The 24,935-nt window shown below is 34.5% G+C and overlaps 1 protein-coding gene across 8 annotated transcripts in view; it reads left to right on the forward strand.

Moving 5' to 3' along the window:
- Nucleotides 1–24,935, forward strand: part of ADGRB3 (adhesion G protein-coupled receptor B3) — a 707,424-nt gene that overhangs the window by 614,031 nt on the left and 68,458 nt on the right. The window lies entirely within an intron of this gene.

Raw genomic sequence — 24,935 nt, forward strand, 5'->3', positions numbered from 1 at the left:
GTTTCTGTTTTCCAGACTGCACTTTGATTAACACAGCTTGTTTAAAAGCTTTTTTAAAAGCATTAAGATTGCAGTGCACAATTGGTCATTCTGTATATTCATCTGCACTAAAGAAAATAGGCCTCATTTCAAAGATAGATTCAGAGGTATAAAATGTTTTCTGAAAATCTGAATCTTTTTCTAACACATGCACATTTCATAAGTCATATTTCAAAAGGCATTGTATATTTAGCTGTACCTAAATTTGCATGTGGAGTTACAAGGTAAATAGGACAGATGGAGAAAAATAGAAGTGGAATATTTCAACATGCCAAGCAGAGGGACAGGAAAGTGATAGTGATTTGACTAAATGCTGTCTCTTACCTAATATAGAGCCTTTGATGGCAAGCTGCAGCCTTTGGGTTCTCTACAATCCTCTCCGACACTTCCCACATTGAATATTTTTCACGTGTCATTCTACTAGGACAGTGCAGTGCTAGCTCTTAAAATAAGACTTACACATATGGTACTTATATAATGAAGATAAAACCTGTGCAGTGAGGCTGGAAATGTTCACATTTGGTCTCTTGATAACGCTTCAGGAGAGATATTGCCTAGGTTATATAATGATTCAGTTCCTAGGTTAGTTGTTTTTCTTGTCCTGGAAGACACAGGAATGACTTCTGATCTTGCCCCCTGGCCCGCCCCCTTTTGTTTACTAACAAATAAGATTTTTTTTACCAACAAAAAAATTTTTTGTAATTTTTATTTTGGTGCTAAAACTTACATTCTGCATTCTATATTATCTTGCCCAATTTATCACTGAAAACATAATTACTGAGAACAATTGAGGATCTATTTGATGATATTGTGTCACTCCTGGCTTCTGTACCTTTGCTTGTAACTCTCTCACTGCAGCAAACCTGCTCTGACTGACCTGGCAGGCAGTGCCAAGATTTGGCAATAAAGGGAAAAAGGAAAGTAATCAACTTTACTGCCTGATGTTACTAAAAAACTGCAGCCAATTTTCAATTATCTATGTCAGTAGATGCAAGGATCTTTGAAATCAAGATCTAATCTATAAATAACAAAGCAACAGCAGAAACAAAACAGTGGAGCTTCATTTGATCAATGTTTGCCATCTCTCCCTGTGTTTTTCAGTCAGGGTTTCTGACTGTCATTGTACTTCCAATTGAGAAGCAGATCAAGCCTTAGGTCAGGATTGCAGCTAGTGGGGCTAGATTAAAGAACTTCATCTTCGGGCAAATGGGCATCCTGCTCTCCTCCCCTCCAATCTCCAAACTGAACTTCCTTTCCCCGAACAATGCTGGAAATGCAGCTGGAGAACCTGAGGCTTTTCCCTGGAGGACCACAGTGTAGTGCATTGAGAGGAGAGTGGGCAGGTGCTCCAAAGGCTGAGCAAAGGTCATACTCCCCGGAACAATAGTGTTTCACACTTTGAACTGTGCAATGAGAGAGGCAGGAGTGAGAGTGACTGCGGGTTTCCCTGTGGTAATTCCTCCATCCTAGGAAAAGATGCTTTCTCATGCAAACACCCACACATGGAACACAGTAGCCTCTAACACTAGCACCTGAACGATTAAAGATGTGCAGTATTCCACCTTTATTTTTGACAGTAGCTAGCATTCTTAATGGAGTCAAAGAAAGAAAGTCAATAATCTGCAAAGTATAATCAACCACAGTGCCATGAAAGGTCAATTGTTTATATTCATTGTCTTCACTTGTTTGTTCTGTTCCAAATGTTGGCATAGTCTCCTCGTTCACATGTCGGGGCCAGACTAAAATATACCTATGAATCAGAAAATTTCTTTGACATCTGGGGAAAATTCAAGAAAATATTTCTTACTTAATAGACCAGTAGCATCATATGTACATATGTAAACTGTACATATAATATTTTACAACTATCCTGAGTAGTTGTATTACCCTCATTGCTTCTGTTGGCATTTAAGCCCAACAGTAAATTGCACTTTGTTGGTGACTCTCACCAAACATGGAACATTTTGTCATAATTTCCATATGAACTCAGCTAACTGATGTCCAAAGTGAGATAGAGTTATTATTGTTAATAGCTGTAGTAAATACAATTGACAGAATTGCACTAAAAATTTCAAGCAATTAAATAGATGCATGAAGGTTAATCATGGTAAATAACCAGTATGGATGGTTATTTCCTGTAATAATAAGTTACAAACAAGAGACTCAGCCATGTTTCCAGTCTCTTCATTACTTATTCACTTATACTATTCTTGCTTGCTTATCCTACTTTTCCCATCTCCCAAGTGCACATTCTGGATCATGGCTGTATTTATCAAAAGTTAATTGAATTGATGTCTTCGTTACAAATAATTAGAGCACTACACATGTCAGAGAATTTATGAGACAGAGTATCTTTCAGCTCAAGTAATGTTCCAGTACAGGAGGCAATGAAAACGTATTATCTGAAAATTACTCCATATAAAGCAAATAGTCATGTTCTCACTTGAGTTCTTCAGAAACAGATGGCCACTCTCTTAGTAATAAAAATAATTCTCCTAACTTACCAAGCTTTTATTTCAAAATATATTCACTTGAATTATGTCATATTATCTTCATACCATTCCTATGAGGGAGATAGAGACCAAGACACGTTGCTTTATGGAGCTCTCAGCAGAAAAGTCAGAATTCAGACTCTGAACTTATCATCACCTTCAAGGGATCCCATGGCTCATTAGACTCCATCCTAGGATTATGATGGATCCATTTATAGACATTGTTCTTTCTGAAAATCTGTAATTGCCTTTTTAAAAGATTGAGGCTATCAACAGGGTAAAAGTTTGACTATCTCATAGTCTTCTACTTGTAGTCTTGTCACACTGAAGCAGCATTTAGCCTGACTCCTCTCTTTCTCAGACTTCCACTCAGGAAGGCCAGGCAGCTGAAATGATGCACAACTACATCAATGACATAAGCAGTGGAAACATTAAGAGTTTGGTCAGCAATCCTTGGTGCTCTGAATTTTGTTGTGGTGTTGATAGTGGAGGTCATGGTTGTTTCCAATGGAGATTGCGTGTCAATGTATGATGTCCATAGAACAGACATGCCAACCCAGCAAATACTGGGAAATCTCACTGTCACTGCTTCCTGCTTTTTGTTAACTCCATTTCAAACCACTTAGAAAAGTTTATGGAAACTTCTACCTCAAGAAAAGCCACCTAACGTACTCTCATTTCCTATCATTAAGACAGAGGTAGGCAAACCAGAGAGCTCTGAACTTTTCTCCCTCAGCAGTCAGCTTGCTAAGACTGGTATGAAGAGAGGGGGAATATTGGTTTTCAAAGCCCTTAAGTGAAAGGAGAATAAAACATTTGCAAAAGATGGCTCACAAATTATACAGGATGAACTTGGAAAGAAGGGCTGTGGTTGGTAATTAGGAGCACCTTACAAATGGGAGAAGCAGCCAAGCACATGAACACCAAGAAAGTACTATTTTGAGTTGCACTCAAAATAGAAGTTTTAGTTTTGTTTTGATGCATGATTTTAGTAAGAAAAATATATTCAAGATCAAATTCTGTCAAATTTCTTTTTTTTACATGTGTCATTTGTGTCACTACTTTTTTCTTTCACATAGAAGGTAGAAAGAACTTGGCCTTACTGAGAAAGAGCTCATAGTTTGAAGTCCTGTTCTTCCACTTACTAAGTATATTTACTTTGTTGCTTGGCCTCTTGGAGTTTCTGTGTCCTCACACATTCAGAAGTTACTATGAGAGTCAGGTAGGATTACTCACGTAGGGATTCAGTGGCACCAAGCTTCTTCTCTTATAAAAGAAAAATTGCACTGAGACTTGTTAAAAATAGTTAAAAAAAAAAAAAAGGCAAAGAACATTTTTATTGCAACAGAGAAAACAGACAATTGAAATAGGGTAAAGAGATTGAACTCAACTCTGCCAAAACAAAAAGAGGGAACATCATTAAATGCTGGGGCTACCTAATGGAAAGTACCAGAGGGTGATGGGGGAAGGTTGGTCAGTGTGATTAGGCCATCCATGTTTGCACATGGTTGCTTATCCACATTTGGCTCTTACCTTCTGGCAGAGACTAGGCGACAGGGACACCATCTTCTTGATGAATACATTTCGAAGACATGGTTTCTTAGTTTTTAAGAAAGACGTTCCCAGGGCACCTGGGTGGCTCAGTTGTTAAGCATCTGCCTTCAGATCGTGACCTCAGGGTCCTGGGATAGAGCCCTGCAGCCCTGCTTCTCCCTCTCCCTCTGCTGTCCTCTCTGCTGTTCCCACTGTAAAAGATTTACATCTCAAAGTGGCCAAGAAAAAGTTTATAATTCCAAGTTCTCTAAAGTAAATACTCTGAAGAAAGGGAGGTGGCCTATAGTCAGGAAGAAACCTATCTGAAGTTTAGTCAGGTTACCCTCCTTACTAGTCTGTCCTGCAGTTCTTAACACTCAACACATTCCTTCTTACAAAGTTTGGGCCTTTATTTACTTCCTTTTCTATCACCTGATCCTTTTTTGGAGGCCATTTCATCTCAAGTTTGCCTTTTATGCTCATTTTCACCCTAAATCTTCTCTCCTACAGGATAACAGAAATGATTTTTTTTTTTAATTTCACATAAAACTGACCTCTGTCTGAAGGACCATTTGTTTAATGAGAGGCCTGGAAAAAGTAGCTTTTATATTTCAAGAGTTTGGGGTTTGGTTTAGTCACAAAATAGAACCCCATCTTCAGCTTAATAACGGTCTTCTGTGAATTATGACTCTCTTCTCAAAGATACTCTCCTTGACCTCAGGGTGCTTTCCCTGCTCTGCGAATACTGTCAACTCTGCGTCTCTTTGGGACTTACCTCACACATTTATCTGCTTTTAACTTTTCTTTCTGTTTTGTTCTTCTTTCAATAATATTCTAAGCAAAAATTTCCACTAAATCATAAATTAAAAAAAAAAAAACAAACAAAACACAAGGTTGTGTACTTATTTTCTAATTTTCAGGTTGAACCAAAATTTTAACACTTGGTTTATAACTGAAGAGCAAAGAAATTTGAACATTTTAAACCTTGGGTTGTTGATGTTGTAGATTTTCTCCTTAAAAATTACATATTGCAGATAATTAAATCATCATGGAAATCCATTTATTTTCTCCAGACTTTAAATCAAAACAGAAATATAACATGCACATAACCTGAATATATTAAAGAAGTTTAAACCCCTGATCCTAGGACTTCAAAGACTTGCAAAAAATAAAAAGATTTTTAAAGAGAAAGTTAAAATGTTCTTTTCTCTCTTGGATAATATGTTTCTTAGACTCTTTTCCTACTAGCAGTGGGAATATGGTAAAAATAGCTACTGGATGTTAATAAAAATGAAACTAGTTATCTTAGATGCTGCAACTTTTTGTCATCTTTATGTTTTAACTCTATTGATTTGGAATCTTAGGTACCTTAAACTCAAGGAAAATCTATGATTTTGCTCCTTTCAGAGTTATCTTTCAGTGTTTGTATGTCAAAGCTACATACATGTCCCCATGTTTCTTCTTTTTCATTTTTGTCATACTGAATGCAGCAGTTAACTCTACAGTAGTTGGTAGTGAGTTATATTCTTGAATCCCACTTTGACTCCTCCTGTCTTCAGAGATATCCTAAGTTTTTATTTTTCTCAGTTTGTCTCCCTATAGACAGGGCAGTTATTTCTATAAACAATTTTCAACTTTGAAGGTATGTACTAGTCTTTCTATTTTTAAAAAATGGTTTGCACATGAAGGATCATAGCTAAGAGCATGTTTTAGTCTCCAAGTCTGTTGTGGATCATGTGTGAATCTGTAGTTTTCAAATATTTAAGAGGAAGTATGGAGTCATAGGAGCATGGGCTGAGTAGTTCAGGGAGTCTGGATTTGAATCCCAGCATACCTCATCACATTTTATGGGACCTTGATCTTGTTGCATAATCTATTGGAGCCCCATTTTCCTTATCTGAATATGGTAATAGTAATAACAAACAGTAATACTTTCTGGAAGGATCTTTGTAAAGGTTAGAAGTAAATGCAGCTAATCACTTAGTGGAGTACCTGGCACATAGTAGCTATTCAAATCGAAACAAAACAAAGTAAAACAAAACAAAACAAAGGAATTTTAGTAGTCATTAAAAATACAATTTTCCTAAATTATATTTCTCCTAAATATATTTGATCCTAAGACAAAGGGACATTATTTAATCCTTCTCTGATTATTTATCACAAGATGTTCAAATCGTGGCAGTTCCACAAGCCATTATTACAGTGATTATTATTATTTTCACAGAGTTTACTTTTCTGGTTAATCAAGATTGGTAGAACATGAGTTACTTCCCGACTAGAACTGTGAAATTATCTTTCATTTATAGTAAGTTGATGCCCTTCTGCTATGATCGAGATGCTCCTAACTCACTTTAATCCTTTTTTAAGAACTAAGAGTCAGATTTATGTTTTTCTGCATTTAAGTTCCTTCACAGTTACTCTGGGGCCAATTAGATGAGTGTGTCAGAGTTTGTGATGGGAGGGATGGAAAGGTAGAAAAAAACAGAGTAAAACCAACTAGCTCACATAGGCACCAGACCCACGGTGTGATCACATTTGTCAAGATCTAGCTAAATAGGCCACCTGGCCTTAGACTCTTGTAAGTAATCATCATGGGGCTATTTCTTTGACCACAGAGCTTTCTCTTACTTTTAAAGCCCTTGTATAGTCTTTATCATTGATTATAAATATATGTTCAAATTGGGGGGTGGGGGTGGGGATGAGTAAATTAGTTTGAATTTTCTTTTATACCATAGAAATCCAGAGTATATTATACTATATTTTACCACAGAATTTGTCAGTGAATCCTCTAGAAACATCATAATATTATCTACATAAGCCCAATGATGTCCTGATGTATTATCATCCAACACATAATTTCTTTTTAAAAGCAAGATCATTAAGATTGATCTTTTGTTTTGCCTTTATCTAAAGTCTCTAGTCTTCATCATGTATAAAATATAACATGTTGCCTCTTTTTACTCTTGGAAAAAATAAGAACATCTTTTCATTTATGGATTCATTGATAACTCATATGCTAAGCAAAGTAACATATAGAGAGGTGAACTGAAAATAGAGATGCTTTAGGAAGCTTACATTCAGGGAGATAAGTTAGCCACATCAATAACCATAAATATGGAAGTGTAAAGACAGAAAGTATTCATTCATTCAGTGTAATTCATTCATTCATTCATTCATTCGTTCATTCAGCAGCTGTTTTTGTTTCTTAACACAGGTCAGGCTCAATACTCAATTTTGGGGACATAATGATGACAGCAACAAAATATAGCAAATGGAAGCTCCCTCCTGATACTTTAATCCTAATGTGTATGTGGGGGTGGGGGAAGGAGTGTAGAGACAGACAATTAAGCTATGATAATGCAATGTGAAACAGACTTATCCAGGAGGATAGCAACCAGTGGAACATACGAGAGCATATCACAGACTTTGGAGGTCAAGCAAGATTTCCCCAGAGTATCCCATCATCATATTATTCACACTCACCTGGAAATCATAGCTTCTTACAATAGCCCCTATTACATCGTACTGTAATTTGTAGTTTACATGACTGAAACCTTTTCCTTCTCTTCACCCTTTGTTTCTCAAGACACTGTATTAGTTATGTTTGTAAAAATAGCCTTTTTTGTCACCAACAACTTCCTTGCTTTCCCAATTAGGCTCATACCCTAGTTTCAAAGTAGAGTATGATGTACAGCTGCATCACATTCTCAGTAATGACTCCTTTTAATTGACTTTTATTTGATTTTAATAATTTATCTTAATGTCATTATCCTTTATAAAGTTATGATATTAAAGAATCAATCATATTGAAACTGATTACAAAATGTAGCTTAATTTCTTATGGATTTCAGAATAACACTTGTGCCAGTGCTACATTTTAAACAAAGCTAAAAGATGTCTCCATGCTTGAATGATCCACATTAAAAATAAGTCAAGTTAAAAAAAAGAGTGAGGTATCATAATCTTTTTTTTAAATAATTTGTATATTGGTATATTTAGAGTTCCATCAGCATCCTATTTAAAATAGTTAAGTGAACATTTTAACCATATCTCCTAGATTCTTTTAAACTTTTCTCACTTTTGGAAGTGCTGTACTTGACCTATTTCTGCCTTATTTACTGAAACAGGCAGGAACATTTTTCCTTATGAGCCCTCTCAATTTCAGAATCTATACTAAAAGATACTGGAAGGATCACATAATAGTTCTAATTCATTACAGGCCAACTAGACATCCCAGTGGAAGAACCAGGGAAAGTGGTCTTGCTGTTGGAGAAATAGTTGGGGTGTGTGACTGGCCCACATGTTACTCTTTGCCACAGAACACTGAATCCCAAATAAGGTGTGAGGTGGTTCATTCCATGTTATGAATTAAATGTTAAACTCAAGTGTAAATTCTAGTGGTAATATCACACTTAGGGACAATATAAAGCCCAGGAATCTTGACTTCTGTATACTAGAAAGGCAGGGAGGAACAATGTAAAAATTTTCTTTAGTGAGAAGTTTTAAATGTCTAAGATCTGCTCCAGTATAATTTTAGATGATATAGGTCATTCCTAGTTCAAATAGATCCACTAAGACCATTTGATGTGAAGGAAAGTAAATGAGACTTGAAATAAATCAGAAGACGTGACTTTGGGTCCTTACTGTGTGACTTTGGGAAGGTCACTCAGCTTCACTGGGCATGTTTTGTTCATCCATAAAATAAAAATTACAGTGCTTGTACCTGCTTTTCTTGTTAGGTATAAGGATCAAATGATACAGAGTATTTTTTAAGAGATTTTGTTTATTTATTTGAGAGAGAGAGAGGGATCTTATAAGAAGGGGGGAAGGGGCAGAAGGAAAAGGAGAAGCAGACTCCCCACAGAAGAGAGAGCAAGATGTGGGACTCCATCCCAGGATCCTGAGGTCATGACCTTAGCCAAAGGCAGACGCTTAACTGACTGAGCCACCCATGAGTCCCAAGGTAGAGTATTAAAGTTCTATTTAAAACTTACTGTACAGATATTATTGCTAAGTGATGGGGATTTAGTGGAGTTAGGAATATATAGTTCAAAGACTATTAAATAAAATGTGAATATTTGGATTGACTTCAGAGCTTGGAAAATAAGTATAATTTATTCCAGTTGGCTCTTCAGTCACATTTAAGCACAATATATAATATTTTATCAAGAGAGAGCACGATAATACATGTTTGTCTTTTATGTACTGATACCAAATGTAATATTTAGGCTAAACTTTGGCTCTAAATTATAGGAAAAATCCAAAACAAGAGTGATATAAAAAAGATAAAAGCTTATTTCATGTTCACATAAATGTAGGCAGCTCCCTGATCATTAGGGACCCATTTCCTTCTGAATTTTTTCTGACTTGCAATCTCCACCTCAGTGTCCAAGATTGCTGTTCTAGCTCCAGCCATCATGTAAACATTCCATCTGATAACAAAGGGGAAAGAAGAAAGAAGAAAAAGATACTTTCCAAAGTCTCCCATACTGTTCTCATTAATCTTTTCTTGGCAAGAATCTAATTATATGACCTTAAACGAAAGGATGGGAAATCCACTTTTTATTCTGGATTGCCCTACAGATACTACTTTTTTTTAAAGTTCTGTTATGTGGGCAAGGCGTAAGCAAGGATTGGGGAAGCTGGTCTTCTCTACAACAATGATGAAAAATTCCTCACAATTATCTTTAAGCAAGAGCATATATATTTAGAACAAAAGCTTCCTTGAAATTATTCATAAGAGTTATTTTCTTAATTTTTTCATGCAATAATTATTTACTAGATAAAATTTATGTGCTAGATATTCCACTGGACTTAATAAAAAGAAAACAAACCTGACCCCAAGAAGCTATAATCAATGAAATAAGCAAAGAATAGGAGTTTCCAACAAATAATAGGATAATACAAGAGAAAGTGATTTTGAATTCTTGGAGGAAAAAAAGGTGTTGCATTGTTTTGAGGCACAATCATTATGTGCTATAGTCATGCACTAAATGGGATCCTAGAAACCTGAAAGAATGTGTATTCCTCTCAAAGTACTTCATTTACTACAGGAGAATATTTCATGCACTGAGAAGCTATAATTGAGAACTGAATATGAATCATAATCTGATTCCTTTTAGAAATATACACTTGGCATATTCATATTGAACTGAATAAGATAAATAAGTAGGTACTTAGAAAAGACAGACATTATTTATACAATATTAGCTTGATTTGAAATGATTCAGTTATTTATAAAGTACCCTATTTGGTTCATTTGAATCAAGTCGATTCTGCACAAAGCTCTCTTCCTTGTGGAATCCTGGCATTAAGACATTGTGGTCCAAGTAGGAGGACAGGTTGTTAGATGTAATTGGATTCTCTTTCTTCTCTCTTTCCTGCTCCAATACTAACTTTGACTACTGCCACGCCTCTCCTCAGAAGGCAAAAATGTATAGAGAAGAATAGAGGGAGGCAAGGTTGGAGGTGGGGTGAGAGGAACAGTTTTCACCCTCTTAAAATGAGGAGAATGAAATTATAGCTCTTTGGGGAAGACTGGGAACACATTTCAACTCCTTCTCCACCCCTCTTCACCCTCTCCCTGTCACCCTTGGGCCCAGATCTCTTTTTCTCTCACTATGCTACTGTTATACTTGTGAGTAAAAATGGAGGGAGTTTCTCAGCTCATCCACATTACTTTAAACTGTATAATTTAAAGTCTAATATAAGAATAGAAGACTATACTTAAAATATTTGGTAAAATCTATTTTTGACATAGTGGTCTTTGGGATTTTGCTTCTATTTTCCTCTTGACACTTTTTACTGCTTTGGTTATAATAAAATTTTTAAATATGATAAGAGGAAATGATATAAAGCAGGACATGTCATGTTGAAACCAAAAGAGATTCATAATAAAGCTTGGGGTCAACCAAGAAACATTGTGATCCAGTTGTCACCATTCCTAAACAAAGTTCAGGGTTATTGTGTAATACACTACTAATTTTTTAACGTTGTAAAAATAAAGTAAAATAGTGTACTTCCTGGGGTGCCTGGGTGGTTCAGTCAGTTGAGCATCCAGCCATTGATTTGGACTCAGGTCATGATCTAGGGGTTGTGAAATCAAGCTCCCCATCAGGCTCCCCACTCAGCAGAGAGTCTACTTAAGATTCTCTCCTCTCCTGCTCCCTCCCTCCCTCCCTCTCTCTCTCTCTCTCTCTCTCTCTCTCTCTCTCTCGCTCTTTCTTTCTCTCAGATAAAAATTTTTAAGAAATGTATTTCCTTCCTCCTTTCAATCAACTTTTTGCTAGTCTTGATTAGGGTCTGGATTTAGAAGTGAACCGTACTAATAAAATTCAGTTATATTTTATATTTCTTTTTAGTTATATTTTATATTGATAAAAGAAATTAATTGTAGCAATCTATTTTATTAAAAAATTCAGAATTTGAAGTAACCTTATCTTCTTTACTCATTACAGTAATCCATTTTTTTTTACAGTAATCCATTTTAAACACACACATATGTCATAATTGCTTGCAAGCATGTTTTTACAAGTATGTAATTTTTTATGTTTTTGTGTAAAATGTTTAAAACTTGCCTCATACAAGATTTTTCATATACTGGGTACTCAGTAAATATTTTCACCCTAAATTCCTCAATGATACAACCTTTTAAGACATGGTAAAGAAAAAGATCTGATTACGGTTTGCCTGGACTAAACTGTTCTTTTCCAGTAAATGAATGTCTTCCAAAAAGGTATTTATAGCCATTGCTTATAAAAGTAATGGTACTGGAAATAGTTTGTTTTGCCATCTGTTATTTTTGCCAATAAGAATTATAGTACTCTGACCATAGTCATCTTTTCCACCTGCTGAGAAACTGAGACTCTAGCCTGGTAGGATTCTAAACTTTCAAAGGTAATTGTTTATTAAAGATAAGAAGCAACTTGAGACCCTTCTTCAGTCTTGCTTCAGTACAAGGGATTTGTTACATTGTGATTTCAGCATTTCCCAACCAATGGACGAAAATCTTGATTTGTTCTTGGTGGAAGCTTCCATTATTTCCTATAGTGCTGGTTTATATCTTCTTAGGCCTAGTAGTAAAGGAGTGTGTCATGAGTAGTCAAAGGGGGAAGAATATGGAACTATGTACCAGATGATCCATTAAAACAGGAACCCAGATAAAACTCCTCTAGAAAAAATAGTAAAACCAGTATTTCTTTACTTTTGCAAGAGACTAAAATTCATGATTTCAGAGGTGGTTGGAGGGAGATCTGTGCTATAGTCTTTGGTTTTGAGCTGATACATGCATGATTACTCAGCTCAAAGAGGCTTCAATGCTGCCTGGCATTTCCATGTTATCTGGTTTTCCAGTTATCAACAAAGAATTTCTGGTTTGTTCAAATGTTTTTAAACCATTTATCTCATTTTTACAGCTTTAACTTTAACAATGGACTCCACTCCTATTCCAAAGAGAATTTGGTAGCCATCCTGTTACCTTCCCACTACATTTATCTTATCTACATTTTCACCTAGACTTTGTTCCTTTTTACATGTTTTAAGTCAAGAAAGGATTTTCTTTTTATCAAAGGCCAGTTCTTCTCATGGCTTTAAATTTCATTTTTATCAGATTTCTTCTGTAGATGATGCAATCAGTTATCTTTCCTGATTCAGTTCCCCCCCCCCCTTTTTTTGTATTTTTTTTATTGGAGTTCGATTTGCCAACATATAGTATAACACCCAGTGCTCATCACGTCAAGTGTCCCCATTCAGTTTCCTTATTTGATTCTTCACTTAACATTTAACATATTTTAGTATTTCATATTGTAAAAAATCTTATATTCAGCTCCCCTTCTAATTATTATTAAAACACTGATGACTACAACTCATATTTATTTAGGACTTAGTATATGCCAGGTATATTCTAAGACCTTTCTTTTTTTAATTTGTAGAGGGGAAAGAACAGGAACATCTTGTCATACTTAGCTCTGTAGCTTCACTTCCTTCTTTTCAAAGAAGGGTAGATCCAGTAGAAGGGTGGTCTCTTCACAGAAATCTCCCTCTGTCACTAATATTTAGGAGAGAGTAATGATGGCCCCATCTAAGGTCATGGAAATAGGTCAGTGAAGTCATTACACAAAAGGAGAAACTAGCTTAATGGGGAAAGTGAAAAGTTAATTATTAGACATGTTGGGTTTGAAATATCTGGGGTTGGGTGGCTCAGAGATAAGCAACTAGGGATTTAAAAGGTAAGCACGTATGGAACTATCCAATCTCAAGGTTGACATTGGTATTTTGGAGTAGGAGTTCTTTGAGATCTCCCTAAATCACCATTCCCAGAGTTCTATAACTGGCCCAATTATAGTATTTAGCATAATTCAACTATTGTGGTTGTTCAACATCAGGTGTTTCCCTTCAGATATCTGGAGAAATCCAGAGGACAAGATCAAATGATAATCTGCCTTTTTCCAAAATACCATCAAGGTCAGCATTACTCTATTTTGTTCTTTTTCTCCCCACATCTTTCATTGTTGCTATTTGACTCTGTTTTCAAAGCAGGTTATATAAAGAAGTCTATCAGTTCTAACATCATTCTAAATTAAAATATGAATGCATAGCAGAGGCTCCATTTTCATTACTCTTTCCAGAATTTTAGGAACTAGTGAAGACTAGATAAGTTACTCAAATGGGTTAAGAATTTACATGAATGATCATTATTGTTTAATACTTTTTAGAACCCACTGAGAACTAAGCACTTTACATTTATTATGTCTAATTTTAAGGTAACCCAATGTAGTAGATACTTTAACTCTCATCTTACAAATCAAAGACTTTGAGGCTGTCAGAAGTGAGTAATTTGTGCAAGGTCACACATTTGGTAGCTTCCATTGCTAGGAGTCAGTCTGCCATTGTTCAAGTTGCTAATTGCAAACCCTGCCTGCAAATTAGAATTACCTGGGGATCCTTACCAATGCTAATACAGAAGCTCCACCCTCAAATGATTAGATCAGAATCTTAGGGAATAGTACTTATAGATCCACATTTTTAGAGCTCCCCAGATGATAACACTGTGCAATCAAGGTTGAAAACCGCCTGCCTCTGACGGTTAGGACCTTTTCATACTATGCCACCTCTGTATCAAAAATTATTTTTTTAAGATTTTATTTATTTATTCATGAGAGACACGAGAGGCAGAAACACAGGCAGAGGGAGAAGCAAGGTCCCTGCAGGGAGCCTAATGTGGGACTCAATCCTAGGACCTCAGCATCACTTCCTGAGCCAAAGGTGTCCCCAAAAATTCACTCAACCACTGAGCCACACAGGTGTCCCCAAAACTATTTTCATTCTATATTGAAATAATCTTGTGACACCAAGTCTGAATGCTGATTAAACTCGATAAATAGAATAAACAAATGTCTTCTTGATATAAAAGTGTTACTTTCCTTTGCCTTCCAAATCCACAGAGAAATATTTGTCTAAAAATCTCAGAAACAGAGCTACAGAGTTGTTTGCTCTGCTTGATACAAGTTGAAGGCAACCTTGTATTTTCATTACGACTATCCTTTTTCGAGTGACTAGATATGGTACTTAATTATACCAGAGGATATAAATCCACTGACTATTGATTTTCTCTTCAGTTATAGAACACAGTATAAATCAATTCCTAGAGATATCTTAGAGCTTATAATACATTTTAAAATTTCTGAATTATTAGTAAAACTTTAGTTGAACTCTTGGCCTTATTTAGCAAGTGACTTAATTATATTTCATTTTGAATAAAATTGTTATTTTCTAAGCTTGGAGATAACAGTGTATAATGCAGCATCTGCTGTGTATGATGTACAAATGTTTGGACTCCCAAAGGACGCATTTCAAAGACTCGGATTTTCCTGTTATATGTGACAAACTTTCCAAGGTCTTCAAAATATGAACATGTTTTCTGCAAGATACATCTTTTTGACATCTGTGAAACAGATTTTTATCTCTATTGACATCTAACTAGCATTTCTTTTCTTTTTAATAATAATGTTTTATTTTAATATGAAATTATAAAAATCTAGCAATTAAAAATTGTTATTGTTTGAGGTACTCATCTATCAATTACTTGTATTTCTTCATTAATTATTTCATATCACACATGGCTTTATATTAGCAATTTCTGGTTTTCCAAAGCTTTTTAATTTTTTTCAAAAAAGATGGGTCAGAGAATGTTTCCTCATCATAGCTTTGTGCCATAGTTTTTAAGCAAGCATTGCAAATTTTTAATGGTGAAACAAGAGTTTTCAAGAGAAAACTAAAGCCTTATCAAATCTCTTCTATTGATAATTTCCATTATATACAAGAGGAAGAATGAACAGACTCAGTATTTGGATCTATGAGAGACGTTTGTCAGTTGTCTACAAATGACATCGCTGTTGATATAGCAAGTGACAGGAGCTATGGAATGAGCCTTTAATTTAATTTTATGAAATGATGAAGATGATAGGCACAATGCCCCCTGGGCATCTTATTGGGATTAAGGTGCTCTATCCAGATAACCTCAAACTACATTTGCACCTGTGTTGATGGAATCTTCATAACCAAAACTATACTTTTAAATGGTACATTCTTCTGTTGGTAGTGATTTGGAAAAAAAAAAAAAAAAACGTAATCATTTAATGTCAGTTTTGTTTGTATATTATAACATCTATTTATTTATCATCTACATACTGCTATTTCAAAACAATTTGTACTGGCTTGAAAGGATATAGTATAATCATAGTAATATAAATATCAGCAAAATCACAGGAAAGGGCAATATGTTGTAATGAAAAGAGCATATGCTCCATCATTTGCTAATTGTGTAACTTCAGACAAGTTATTTAACCTCTCTGAGCTTCATCTCCTCATTTATAAAATGTTTACCTTACAGCATTGTTGCAAAAAAATTGTTGTTTGCAGACTTAAAATAAGTTACTGTGAGAGTGAAATAAGTAAGATAATGGATAAAAAGGGCTTGCACAAAGATAACAGAAGACTGTCTTTGAAATCACTATAGTGATGAACCAGAATTTCTTCCCATAGCATCATTCACATGTAAGGAGTTACAGGTGCATCTCAAAATTATATTGTATATGTCTTGTACTTGTTTTTATTCCACATGAATATCAAGATATACATATTTATAATTTTTTCTAGTTTTATTAATAACTGACATACATCACTATAAGTTTAAGGCATTTGGTGTGATGGCTAGATTTGGTATATATTGTGAAGTGATTACAACGGATTCAGCCAAAATCACCTATCTTCTCATAGAAATACAATGCAAAGAAGAAAAAAAAAAATGAAGAAAAAATTTCTCCTTGTGATGAGAACTCTTAGGATTTACTCTCAACTTTTCTATATGTCATATAGCAGTGTTAACTCTAGTCATCATGTTGTCTGTTTATTATAGACAAATTAGTGTGTGAGTGAAGGAAATTATCTAAATAATTCAAATGAGAATTGCTTCATATGGAGGAATGATTTCAGCTTGTCTAAGATTTTTAAATGTTGCAGTAACTTCAATAATTCTTGATTTCTCCATAAATACTGCAATTAAAGTATGCAGATATTGGTACTGTTTGAGAGTTTCTAAATATTCTACTGAAATGTTTCATCTCAAAATTCTGTTTTTCATATTTCTAGCAAAAACAAGCTTCTCTGAATTCTCTATTCTATGGAATTTTTTTTATATCCTATATCTTTCATCAAAAACATTTTCTTTTTTGCTTTTTGAAATATTTACATAATAGGTATCTATGATTGCTTATTTTTAAATGCTAACATCTTTTGATTTATTTGAATGTTGGGAATAAGGTAAACATAGTATTTTGTTCTTAGAAACCTTAAAAGTCTGCCAAATGAGAAGAATAAATAACTATATTTTACACTTTAAGAAATTCATCTCAGTACTAATGTAATATCTTTCTAGTTGGACTTAAGGAATCATTAAAATTTGAAATAAATTAGTAAAACAGACATCTTTGATAAAGAAATATGAAACATAGATAAGCAACTTCAGAAGCAAAAAAAATAGTATTTCTTAAAATGTACAAGAACATTATATACAATCATATAGTAAGACATTGGAAAATATAAAATTTTCTAGGAAAACATATATTGCAAAAATTAATTCTAGAATTCAGTCAGACTTTTAATTAGACAGTATTCATGCTATTGTAGAATTTTAGACCCTACAGTAAAAATCTCATAATTTGTGAGAATGTTAAGGTCAAAGTCTTTAGGGGAAAGTAAAAAAAAATCTAAAAAATTCCATTTGTTAGATTTGGAAATTAGATAGTCATGAGTGATTCCTGTAAGAGGGAAATTCAAGGGAGATGCTAGATGGAAATAAAACCTATAAACAGGTAGTAAAGAAGCTGATGGTTATTTTAATCTTTCAAGAAATTTGATCACAATTGGAAAGAGGAAAAAACAACCCAATGAGAACTGTGAATAAACCAATAAAAAGAAGGTTGATTAGTTGAAGATAGAGATTTCAATAGATTTGTAGGCTAAGAGATTATGTATAATCTCAGGATCTAACTAAAGGAGAAGAGTATATAGTTGACCAACTATAGGATCAAAGTGATTATGTATCAGATCTGCGTATATCATGCTGTTTAATCTTTACAACAGTCTCATGAGGTAGATGCTATAGTTATCATCATTTTTTTGTATGAGGGAAGAGAGGCACAGGAATTGTAAATAACAACCAGTAAATGCAGCAGTCATTGTGTGAACCCACATTGCAACTCCAGGAACCTATCTCTTAACTCTACTATGCCATATCCTGGAAAGAGAAGGGCCTGCTTCAGAAAGGAGGAAGTGGGTAGATGAAATTAAGGGAGAAATTAAGGGAGTGCAGGGAATATGAAGATAACAATAATATGAATAGTCTGCACTTCATCAGTAATGTTGAAGACAGGGTTATCTGCTTAAGAATAAGGAAGAAAGTTGAGAGGATAAAAAACGATTGTGAGGATTAGTCTGTGGATATGCAAAAAACATTGTCAGAAAACAGTATGAGGTAGTTAAGGAAATGCACAAGCCCTGGGGCCAGAGACAATATTTTAACTCTTCCTCCTCGCTCATTAACCATGAGGCCTTGGCCAAGTTTCTTAGTCTCTCCAAACCCTCATGTGCAAATAGGGATGATAATCATCTGACTACATATTATTCTGTTTTATATCATTGGAAAAACACTCTATGCTTCTCTCTTTTTTCTAGACTTTCTGGACTATTCTTTGGTTTTCTCTGTGATTTAGAATTAGCTTGTCAAACTAAAGGAAAAAAATTAAGATTTGATTGGAATTGTATTGAATATATTTATCAGTTTGGGAAAAATTGACATTTGTAGGACACTGATTTTCTAATACATACACATGTACATAATAAATTTTTCTATTAAATGGTAGCTTGTTTTGTGTCCTTTAATTAAATGTTATGATTTTCTTTATTTTTTTTTAAGATTTTATTTATTTATTCATGAGAGACACATAGAGAAAGGGAGAGGCAGAGACACAGACAGAGGGAGAAGCAGGCTCCATGCAGGGAGCCCCACATGGGACTCGATCCTGGGTCTTCAGGATCAGGCCCTGGGCTGAAGGTGGTGCTAAACTGCTGAGCCACCCGGGCTGCCCAATGTTATGATTTTCTGCACATATTTTTTAACTGTATTTGAGTTATTTTATGATTTCTGTTGGCATTATGAATAGGACCTTTTCTTTCATCTGATAATTTTTCCCCAGTGATTTTGTTTTGTAGGTGCAGTTTTTTTTCTGTTTCTGAAGAACTTAGACTGTTTTTTGAAGTTTTTATTTTTCTCTTACCTCTATAGTTTCTCTGCACTCCCCCACTTTTTCTTTTCTTGGCCTTTTTCTTTTTTTCCATGTTGGAAGATTTTTTTCAATTATCGGAATATCCTTGGCTGTGTATTCATATATAAAAGCAAGGCCCTAAAAAGTGACTTGAAGTTCTATGGGTAGATGGACTTATTGAAAGGTAGATTTCATAGTGTTAGTGAAGGATGAGCCAGCATATGAAGATTTTTCCCCCTCTGGGGGTGAATTTTAATCTCTGACCTGCTGACATTCTGGGAACAGAAGTAAGGAGAAAATGAGAGGAGGGTGCTTAGAGTTTAATATTACACTTGTATCTGCATTGTACACCTACCCATTAATGAAACTGATGCTTGGGTTCAGAACCCACTCAATTTTCCAGAGACTCATCTCCTTATGACAGTGTAGGACTGTACTGATTTGGGAGGAAACAGATTTTCAGCTTTTCTGTATATAGATTTTCATCCAGCCTCTCTCTTTTTCAGCCCCATGCAGAGTCCTCCTTCTGTTTCTGGTCCCTATTGTTTCCAAGTATTAAAACCTTCTGAAGGTCTGCAGAGTGAATTTGGTCCATTGCCATCAATATTTCCATCGCTGACTCCCATACTCTATAAGCACTTACACTATCACATTTTCTGCTACTCTAAGTCAGTTAAGTCTTCTCTCAACATCTGAATTTGCCAACATCTTGAGTTCACTTTTGTCTACTGCCTGTTCTTTTTACTATGTCTTAATAACTTGGTAATTTTAACATGATTTGGAAGGGAGAGTAGAGATAAAGTTTTTGTGCACTTATCTTGCATCTAGCCAGTTTGTTGATTCTTCTTATTATTTCTAACAATTTAAAAATAGATCCTCTTGGGTTTCTTAATAAGGAGATATATTTCTTTTTTTTTTAAGTTTTTATTTAAATTCCAGTTAACACAAAGTGTAGTATTTGTTTCAAGTATACAATTTAGTGATTCAACACTTATGTACAATACCCAGTACTCATCACAACAAGTGCACTCCTTGACCCACATCACCTATTTAATTCATCTCACCACTCACTTCCCCTCTGGTAACCATCACTTTGTTTCCTATAATTTAGTTTATTTCTTGATTTGCCCCCTCTCTCTTTTTTCCCTATGATCATTTGTTTTGTTTCTTAAATTCCACATATGAGTGAAATCATATGGTATTTGTATTTTCTGACTTATTTCACTCAGTGTAATACTCATTAGGACCATCCATGTCTTTGCAAATGGCAAGATTTCATCCTTTTATGGCTAATATTCCACTATATACCACTTCTTTATCCATTTGTCAGTTGATGGACATTTGGGATCTAGCAAATCTAGAGATTTGCACTTCTCTTTATTGACTCAAATGATACAGAAATGCTAATTCAGAGAGATACATGCACCCTCATGTTTAATAGCAGCATTGTCAACAATAGCCAAACTATGGAAAGAACCCAAATTTCCCATGACTTTCTGAGAGATGCATAGTAAGTCTTTCAATATAAACATAGTTTGACAGTTTATTCCTGTAGTTTTCTTCGTTTTGTTTCACATATTTTGAAAAATTCTTAGAGGTGTGTTGTTACGAAAACTTCTTTATGACCTGCTTCTTTTATCACTGTGAAAAGTCCTTCATCTTTAAATGCTTTTCTTCAGTATCAATGTTGTGACATCTGATTTTTGCATGTTAACATTTGCTTAATGTAGTCCTTTTCAACCTCTTTATTCCTAATCTTCCTGTGTCATTGGGTTTGAGATGTGTCTCTTTAAAATACATTACTAGATTTTGATTTTTTTTATCTAATATAAAAGTCCTCAACTTTTACATAATGAGTTTAAAATATTCCCATTGCTATAATTTCTGATATCCTTGGAATTTTGTTATTTTTTTCATTTATCATATTTTCTAGCTTATTTTTGTTCCTTTGCCCACCCTTAATTAGGCTAATTTTTTCTTTAGTTCTGTTTTTCTCTACTATATTATAAATATATTATTTGTTTCTATATTTTGTGGTTACCTTAACATTGCTAATATAAATGTTCAAACATTTTTCTAACTTTAGAGTTAATTAATATCTCTCATATACCTAAGAACAACAACAAAAAGGCTTAGTGTACTTTTATTTTCTCCTGATCTTATCTCTCATATTTTAACCTTCATTAATATTATTTTAAATTTGATAGCTTAGTGGTTGTATTTTAAAAATTAAAACATGTTTAGTCAAGCTTTTAAATAAACATTTTTAAGACTTAATGTATTTTATTACTCTCTTTGCTATCCATTATGTCTTTTTTTAAAATTTTTATTTATTTATGATAGTCACACAGAGAGAGAGAGAGAGGCAGAGACACAGGCAGAGGGAGAAGCAGGCTCCATGCACCAGGAGCCCGACGATCCTGGGTCTCCAGGATCACGCCCTGGGCCAAAGGCAGGCGTCAAACTACTGCGCCACCCAGGGATCCCCCCATTATGTCTTTTATTTCATTCACTCCTCCTGTAATTTCTTATTATTATTGGTTTATATCATCTAGCAGTTCTTTCAGAGAGAATCCTGATGTAGTAAACTTCAAAGTTCCTTTAATTCTAAAAATATCTTTATTTCTTCCTCTCACTTGAATAGTTTTGGTGGGTGTAGAATTGTATCTTCAAAGTTATTTTCCCTTAGAATGCTTAAGATATTATTCTACTGTCTTCTTGTATCCTGGGTTGCAAGGAATCTGATGTCAATTTGATTTTTAGTTCTTTGTGAGTAATCTTTCTTTTGACTCTGACAGCTTTTAAGATTTTCTCTTTATTGTTGATATTCACAAATTTCATCACAACATATCGTGGTGTGTGCATGTGTGTGTGTGTGTGCGTGCGTGCACGCGCCCGTGTGTGTTTTATCTTTAATTTATCTTTCAACCGAGAGGATCTTTGAAGTTCTGAGAAGCTTTTCCATAATATTTCTTTAAATGCTGCTTTTCCTTAAATTTTATCTATTTTTTCCTTATGAAAGTACTTTCAAACAGATGTTAGCACTGTGTGTCATCCATGTATCTTAATCCCCTACTTCCATGTCTTCATCTCTGCTTCTAATATCTTGCTTTGAGCTGGGGCATCCTTCTGTCTCCATTCATCTGCTTTGTTTTTCAGGCATTTCTCACTGTCTCCAATATATTACAGTTTATACTTCTTTACTTTCCAGTTATTTTATGAAATCTTCTCTGTTGTCCCTAAGGATTTGGAGTGAATGGTATACATGAGGGTGACAGGTATATGAACAGTGCTCAATTTGCCAATTTCAAAACCCTATTTCAATAACCCTTTCAAGTTTTGTAATATTTGTCAACAATGCTCATCAGTTGTAAAGGACCAAATTGAGGTTTGGCAAGGCAAGTATAAGAAGAAGAATTTAATGATGTGCTTGAGGTGCTAGTGAGTCTCAGGTTTAGAATGGCAAGCTGTCAAGACTCAGCTATTGTGGGAGTTGAAAGCAAACACATGGGTGAATAAGAAGAAGCTGTAAAACTGGAGGTCATGACAGTGGGTCCAATAGTAAGAAAACTGAACAAATGACAAGATTTAAACCTGTTTAAAGAAAAAATGAATCAGAGTTTGAGATTTATTGGTGTAAAAATCTCTCCAAGGGAGATTGATCTTTTTGGGTTGCTGTTGGGGATTTAGGTTATCTGAGTGAAGAAACCAAAGAATCCTGAGCCCCAAACATTAGAATGGCCACCCTTGTGGAAACCGAGATGACAAATGTAGAAAATAAAAGAGTTTATTTGAAATGTGCTATAATAAAAGTTATATTTTTAAAAGACAGTTTAACAAATATATCAGAGGAAAAGTCATAAATATTGTCATTATGTAGAGTATTTGATTTTATACTGATTCTTCATATGATGATGAAGCAAAATGTATCTCCCTTTCTTTATTTTTTTAATAAATTAATATTTATTGGTGTTCAATTTACCAACATACAGAATAACACCCAGTGCTCATCCCGTCAAGTGCCCCCCTCAGTGCCCATCACCTATTGCCCCCCACCCCCTGCCCTCCTCCCCTTCCACCACCCCTATTTCATTTCCCAGAGTTAGGAGTCTTTATGTTCTGTCTCCCTTCCTGATATTTTCCAGGAACATATATGTTGTTATACTCTTTGTGTAAGATTAGCTTTGTGACTTCAGACCACGTTAGTCCATATATACACATTCTTTAGGTTGAGACGCTTTTCTTCAAGTTAGAGCACTTTCTAGATATATATAAATATTCATCTCATCACAGTAGAATGCTTTTGCTCATAGAAATGGCTCTTATTTCTCTAGTTACTATACTTTTTTTCCACATGTGGCAGTAATATTCCTGTCCAGAGAGACATGAATTATTGAAATAAATGTTAGTAGCCCCAAATTACTTGTATTTCAATTTGTATTAGACTTTAATACATACCAAAAAGTCCCAAGGCAACAAACATAATATAGAAAGTGCAAATTAAAAGTCTCTGTATTGACACATTGAGCAGTTATCTCTTACAAAATTTCAGTGCATCCAGTATTTCACATTTAACATTTCAACATTTTTACATTGTTTTATATAATCTTACATTAATAGTTTAAAAATGGAGAAGGGATAATTTTGCTAGCACATACAATTGAGATGAGACAAACTGGTGGAAGGAAATGACAGGTGAATTAGAAAGTGTAACTAGTCTTCAGGTATTAAAGGGAAGAGTTAGCTTTGAAATTCAAATTGGGATCAGGAACTACAGATCAGGAGTGAGCAAAGTAGTCAGCTGCAAATATTTAAGCCTTAACTTGGAAGAAAAGTCTCAGTGTCTCAAGTATAGAAGGAATCACAGTTGGTTAAAGCTACTACATTATGTCTGAAGCAGGTGTAAGGTGCTAGAAATCCATGACTTTATCATACTGAAAGTTGCCATCTTTGTGATAATAAATCTAAGTACCTGAGTATATTTAAGGGCTACATGGAATAAGGAATCACATGCTGAAAACTAGTAGTGCTCTTTTTAGTACTATTTTTAAAATAATGATGATTATGGCCATGATCAGTTGAAGCACATGCTATATGCCTAGCACAGTGTTACTCAGCTTCTGTACATTATCTCTGAGCATTTAAAAAAACCTGGTGAGATAAACATGGTAAAGTTATTTTTATAGGATTAAAAGAACTAAAAAGCTGAATTAACATCTGGTGAATTTCAATAGAATAAACAAATAATAGGAATAATTTGGGCCAAAATTTTACAAAGATATTCTGCTTTAGCAATATACTGGAGTGGAGGCGAGACCATGAAGGTTGTACTTTTATTTCTCTGTCAATGAGTTTTTTTATTATTTTTTTCTAGTTATATGTTTTGCTCTTTTCAATTTTTGGAAATCACAAGTCTAAGACTGACAAAAGAAGAGAGTAGTTAGTTACTGGCTTTGATTTATGAAGACTTCATTTGAACAAGATTTACACAAAGACATTACAGCAGTAGGAAAATAAGTAGCAGCCCTTACCAAAATGAAGCTGCTCATCTTTACACATGAGTCACAAGTAACTAATGTTGGTGCATTCAGAATGATTAAGTTGCATAAAGTAAAATATCTGTGAAATCACGGCTGTGTACTGCCAGTGACTCAAAATTAACTTTTCAAAATGATTTGATTACAACACACATTGTAAGGTAATAATACAGAACAGTGTATTAAGTACTTTAAAATACATATGGCTTTTTGTAGTAGGCTATTAGCCAAATCTCATTTTACAGTTTTATAGCTCTCACACTTGGAATATCTCACTTGTATAAAGGCAGTTCTTCATTTTGGATGTCTGTTGGGATGTAATATTAACATCAATACAGATAAAACAATAAAGAATAATCACCCAAAATGGGAGAATAAAGAATAAAGAATATAGCCGAAGAATTATGCAAGATGTCAGTAACTTAAATTAAAGATAGGACCACTCCCTGTAGTTATATTTCAAGAAAAAAAAATTCAAGTAAAGTTATAATTGTAATCTCCCCTGGGTTTTA

Source organism: Vulpes vulpes, chromosome 1 (assembly GCF_048418805.1).
Source record: "Vulpes vulpes isolate BD-2025 chromosome 1, VulVul3, whole genome shotgun sequence".
Taxonomy (NCBI): domain Eukaryota; kingdom Metazoa; phylum Chordata; class Mammalia; order Carnivora; family Canidae; genus Vulpes; species Vulpes vulpes.